At 36.3% G+C, this 6,430-nt stretch overlaps 1 pseudogene; it reads left to right on the forward strand.

The window, feature by feature from the left end:
• Positions 1-356: 356 nt before the first annotated feature.
• Positions 357-1,467, forward strand: LOC126931269 (shieldin complex subunit 2-like; annotated as a pseudogene).
• The last annotated feature ends 4,963 nt before the right edge of the window (positions 1,468-6,430 follow it).

Raw genomic sequence — 6,430 nt, forward strand, 5'->3', positions numbered from 1 at the left:
TGTATCATAATAGAATGGTGTTCTAAAAACTTGGTTTCTTGAGATACTAGATTTGGAAATTGTTAATAGATATGCCAAGAAAAAGTATTCATTAGTAAAGTAGATTAAACAGGCATATAAGTCAGCAGTATGCATTCACTATCAATTTTTCGGATTAGCCCTGGAGTCAAAATACATCCCTATTTTTGTTTACCTCTGGTATTTTTCAAACAGACAATGAGACTTTTATCGCCCATACACAAACATAAATATGCTGTAAAGCAGTGTTCTGTGCAATAATGATTTAGAAACACTAGCGAAAGGAGGGGAGGGGTGGGGAGAGGCGGGCCGGCGGGCCGCACCCGCCTCCGGCTGGTTGCTCAGATGTTGTTATTCATGAGGACCAATGGGTTGGCGAGACAGTACCACAATCAACATTTAGCAGTCAGTTATTAAATCTTGGGAGTTATTAATCTATTCAGCCTGAAGAATAGGCAGTATACAGTTATAGAGGACAGAAGCAGAAAAAAGTTATGTTAACAGTGGCACAGGCCCAAGATCAACATTATGTGCTTGTATTATGGGGTCCTGGAGCAGCCTGGTACCCTCAACTTCAAAGGAAAAAAGGTTATATTAGGGAATTTAAATATCTTTTTGTTCAGCGCAATTACACACTAGAAAACCTAGAATTGCATACAACGCCTTGGTCATCCTATGAGTGCTTGTTTGATGATGATAAAAGGGCAATTACATTTAAAGCAAAATTTCAAAAAAGCACACCCTCCTTTGTGAAGATATCAGACTTAGCAACCCACCTAGAGGATAAGTGTTCAGGAGTGATTCTAAGTAAAGCCCAGATTTCAGAGCTGGCATTTCCTATTACAGCAACTCAGAAGATAGCTCTAAATGCTCACAGTTCTCTGAAGAGTATTTTTCTCTTCTCTTCCCAACATCGTATATACTGGCTGTGCAAAATGTGGATTGGAACTAGAAACAGATGAGAACAGGATCTATAAACAGTGTTTTAGCTGCTTGCCATTTACTATGAAGAAAATATAGTATAGGCCAGCCTTAATGACTGTAGTTGTTGGAAGACATGATGTTTGCATCCGTGTAGAATCAAAACTGATAGAGAAGATTCTTCTCAACTTTTCTGCAGACTGCCTCAACAGAGTGATAGTTCCTTCCTCAGAGATCACCTATGGGATGGTCGTGGCAGACCTGTTCCACTCTTTGTTGGCAGTCAGTGCAGAACCTTGTGTATTGAAGATTCAGAGCCTTTTTGTGTTAGATGAAAAGAGCTATCCATTACAACAAGATTTCTCCCTCCTGGATTTTTATCCTGACATTGTAAAGCATGGAGCCGATGCCCTTCTCTGAGGCCAGAGGAAGAAACTGCAGACATTTCAAGGAAGAAGTACTGAAATGATTTGTCTTTTGAAATAAATGAATGACAGGACTTTTGCTTTGGATTTTTTATTAAATATATTTTACAAAGAGAATTGCAGTAAATATATAAATTAAAACTTTTTTCTAAGAAAATCCTGTGAGGCTTAAAAAGATTGTTTTTGTTGTTTTGGTTTCTTCCTTCCTTCTGGAGAAATGATCTACCAGTCAAGGCAGTATGTAGCCGATCCCTGGGAATTAAAGGTTTGCCCATTTGTTCACTGTGTTTAGTCCCTGCTACATTCCAGGCATTGTACTAAGTATGGGGAACTACATGGAAGACATTCCCTCAGAAACTGCTGCAGTGCTTTTGCTTATCCCTACCTAAAAAACCTTCAATGTGAAATAATTTCCTTGGTTATAACTATACATGATAATGGATTAGTTTATATAAACCTATGTTTAGGCAAGTTCGAAACAAGCGTGTCTTTCTATAAAAAGCATTGAAAATGAAGGAAATGAGATCATGTTTCAATTTATTAAAGCGAGGAAGAGCATTCTGTGCTTAGTTCGTGTCTAGGATTTGAGTGCCTTACTGAATGTATTTACCAGCAAACATGTAGCAATCGGTTCTCTCATTGTGATTGTAGAAGCTCATGTAAAATGGTAGTCATTAATGAGGAAGTATGGAGTGGTACTTATTCTGTAAGTTCAGAGTATGCCAAGTGTTAATATATTATCATATTGCCTGAAAATAAATTTATGATGACATGAAAAAAAACAAAACAAAACACTAGCATATAGATATAAAAAGTGATCATCTATATTTGTTTATCTTTTATTATATATTGCCTTTGTAATTCCAAAATAGTAAGTGGACATTGCAAAATATGTATAAACGTAAACGTGAATAAAGTTAGTAAAAGTCTTCATTTGTCTCTTTCAACTTGAACCTCATTTTATAAAATTTTGAATAGAATGATTATCTTATTCTTATTAGTTATTAGGTAGTATATTATTTAATCATGCAAATTATATGCATTTTTATAGTTTGTAAAGGTTATTTTGATTTTTATTTGAAATTATAATTTAGACTGTTTCTTTTTTTTTTTTTTTTTTTTTTTTTTTTTTTTTTTGAGACGGAGTCTTGCTTTGTCACCCAGGCTAGAGTGCAGTGGCCGGATCTCAGCTCACTGCAAGCTCCGCCTCCCGGGTTCACGCCATTCTCCTGGCTCAGCCTCCCGCGTAGCTGGGACTACAGGCGCCCGCCACCTCGCCCGGCTAGTTTTTTTTTTGTATGTTTTAGTAGAGACGGCGTTTCACCATGTTAGCCAGGATGGTCTCGATCTCCTGACCTCGTGATCCGCCCGTCTCGGCCTCCCAAAGTGCTGGGATTACAGGCTTGAGCCACCGCGCCCGGCCTATTTTAGACTGTTTCTTAACAGTGGATGATTTCTCATTTAAGTTTTTGCAATTAATATTCAGTTTGTTTACCTGTAATTGGAAATTATACCTGGATAAACCTGACTTTTAGGTACTTATGGAAGTATTCTGTGTAGTCTGGTATGTAATCAGATTTTATAATATGTAATCTGATGTATAATCAGATTATTTGATGTTTGCAAAAATATATAGTCATGTGTTATAAAGTAAAATAGTCAACATGAATTCTTATATTAATAACTTATTCATTACACAATATTCATTCATTTTAAAATTCACATGAAAATACGAAGGTTGAAATTTCCAGTTGATCACATTAAAGAAACAGTAGTATAAATAAATTAAAGGTGTTTGCAAAGAAATATTATAATTGATAATAATTCTTTTATTTTAAACTTCGGTTGATCGATTTATTTTTACCTAATTGGTCTGCATAAAATTTGAATGGTATTTTGCACAATTCAAGTACACTTATTCAATGTTTATTGAATTTATAGTGAGTTTTTGCTTTATTTATTTATGAGACTAGGTCTTGCTCTGACACCCAGGCTGGAGTGCAGTGGCATCATCACAACTCACTGCAGCCTCACCCTCCCAGGTTCAAGCAAGCTTTCCACCTCAGCCTCTTGACTAGCTAGGATGACAGGTACATGCCACCACACTTGGCTAGTTTTGTGTATTTTTTATTTTAGAGATGAGGTCTCCCTGTGTTGCCCAGGCTGGTCTCAAACTCCTGGGCTCAAGTGATACTTATACATCAGCCTCCCAAAGTGCTGGGATTATAGGTGTGAGCCACCATGCCCAGCCAGTTTTTGCTTTGGGTTGAGACATTCATTCATTCAACAAATATTTACTGAATATCTACTATATTCCAGGTATTTTGCTGGGTACTGTTGATATATTAGTTAGAAAAAAATCGAAAGAGCCTGCTCTCATGAAACTCATTTTCTAGTACCTCAATACCATCTTTGGTGCTGTAATATTTGACACTAAAAGATAATGAAAGGTGTGTATTAATTTTGGCTTTTTTTGTTACTAAACCTGTTCAGTATAAATAGGCAACTTTGAATATTTGTACTTGTACGCAAGTTTGTACTTGCCTGGCATAATTTTTTCCATAGTTGGAATTTTTGTTTTACTTTTTCTTCTATTTCTTTATTGATTGTTCCTTTATAGAGAATATACCATTCTGATAGCCTAGATATTGTTTGCTCTATTTTTACATTTATGTCTTCTCTTCAGTAACTATGTATTGTTGCATAGCCTAGGGCAAGCAGTTTTTCAATTCCTGAAAATAAAGTCATGTACAATATAGCCAATATTCCCACTGTCCTGAAATATGCCTTCAAGTGGGGAGAGACAGACTATATTTTAGATATTTCTAAGTGCTATGGAGATAATAAAGGCAGTTGAATAGGATAAAGGTGATATGGGATATTCTAGATAAGTGAGCAAAGAAGGATTCTCTGAGTAGGTGGCATTTGCTAATTTCTGAATGAAGATCCTGTCATGCAAGGATTTAAGATAATAAAATCCTAGGGAGTAGCAATAGAATGTACATTAGATTCAGGAATTGGAGAAAAAGCCATTGCAGCTTAAGTGTGTGGAGCAAGTGGGAGTGAAGGTAGAAGGTATATAGGATTCAGATTACTTAAGGCTTTGGATTTGTAGAGTGGACTAAGTATGTAACACAATGTTAAAAATAAGACCGTGCATGAAGTCTGGCCTCAAATCCGAGAACAACAGTGCAAAGTATTGTATTATTCTAAGCAATAGAACTTGTACGCAGGACATGCAAAGGAGGTATCGAAAACTGAGTGTGTCAGCTATGAATGCATCTCTCACCATGATATATGAGCAAAAGCTAAGAATTCCTTAGAGAGAGTGGTTTTTATGAAAAAAATAAGAAATTCTATGAAGAGAATGCTGGTTTCTTCCTCCATCTCCATAGACACAAGTCTGGCACATCCTCCCAGTCAAGTAAGAAAGCTTCTATGAGCATATTCAGAAAGATTGGCAAGAATCCAGGGACTGGAAAGGAACTACCACTGATGTCCGTGTCAAACCCAAAAATACCTGAAGGCCAGAGACTGGCTGGAGGGGCCTGGCCTGACAGAGGTGAGAAAGGTGTATTGGAAATAGACTGAGGTTCAGAGTTCGGCAGGTAAAGATAGTGAACAGTGAGAACACTTGGACACAGGAAGGGGAACATCACACATCGGGACCTGTAATGGGGTAGGGGGAGTGGGGAGGGATAGCATTAGGAGATATACCTAATGTAAATGATGAGTTAATGGGTGCAGCACACCAACATGGCACATGTATACATATGTAACAAACCTGCACGTGCACATGTACCCTAGAACTTAAAGTATTAAAAAAAAAAAAAAAAAGATAGTACAGATTTTCCTGTGGAACACAGTTGAGGAAGGTAGCTAGGGGAGAGACCAATGGGAAAGGCAACCTCTACTGACTGGGTTTAGGTGGTGAGGACTGTCTGAAGGTAGAGCAAAGGGAAAGTCAAAATTGGCTACCAGAGGAACCACTGCCCACATCAGGGTGCTGCAGGTGAGAGATTCTACTGACAAAACTGGTCTAGCTGAAGAAGTGGAGGCAAAACGTTAAACCCACCACATTTCTACTTATCAGGTGTGTCCGGCATCAGTGAGGGAAGTACAAATGATTTAAAAGGAAAAAGGAAGTCAACTGTTGCTTCAGATCAAATCAGACTTTATAAATCAGAAAAATGAGAATTTTGGTCAGTATCTGAGAGTGACTAAAAATCTGTGAAATCTGAATGGTATTCAGGAGCAAGGGTATGAAAAAAGCCTATTTGTATGATTTCATTCCTGTAAGTTTATTTTGTTCAATAAAGTGACTCACAGGACTTTAATAATTAGCTCCGTTTATTTTCATAAGTGACAGTATTGTCTTATTTTCTGCATAAATGTAGTCTCCGTTTTTGTTGATGTAATCTGAAAATTACATTGTATTAATAATATTTAAAAAATTATTTACCTTTCCATCAAGAATAATTTTTTAACCTTTATACCATATTCAACCATAGGAATTACTTTTTAGACAAATTATTTGCCTCCATTCCTCAAAATAAATCTTTATAAAATCATAGTTTCCTTGTTCTTTCATTCTTCATGTTATATATTTCTCAATCACAATTCATCTCTGAGTAATTTTTTAAAGAAAGTATATTAGTCTGAGGATGGTTTTCTATTGTGTTTGCATAGACACGACAACTTGGTTGGGTAAATATTTTCCAGTTGTGCAAACTTTTTACCTTAAAACTCCCGTTTTGTTTTTTGTTACCCAATACTGCATACATGTCTGCCAAAAATCTGATTTTGATTCAAAAAGTATTTGTAAAGTTTAGTTTTGCACTTCCTTTGCCCTTTTTATTATCAAACTTTGTCTATATTTAGGTCTATTTCCCTTAGCTAAAATTTCTTTAGAAAGAAGTTCAAGAACTTCTTCCAGGCCAAAAATATTTTGTTTGTATATTTATTTGATCGCTGCTTTCAATCTACCTAGTCTGTTTCTCATTCTAAGCGCTGTATTATGTGCAAAATTAAACTGCCTACTTCTTGTATGGGTTGGTCCCAAGAAC

The sequence above is a fragment of the Macaca thibetana genome, chromosome 11 (genome assembly GCF_024542745.1).
Source record: "Macaca thibetana thibetana isolate TM-01 chromosome 11, ASM2454274v1, whole genome shotgun sequence".
NCBI classification, from domain to species: Eukaryota; Metazoa; Chordata; class Mammalia; order Primates; family Cercopithecidae; genus Macaca; species Macaca thibetana.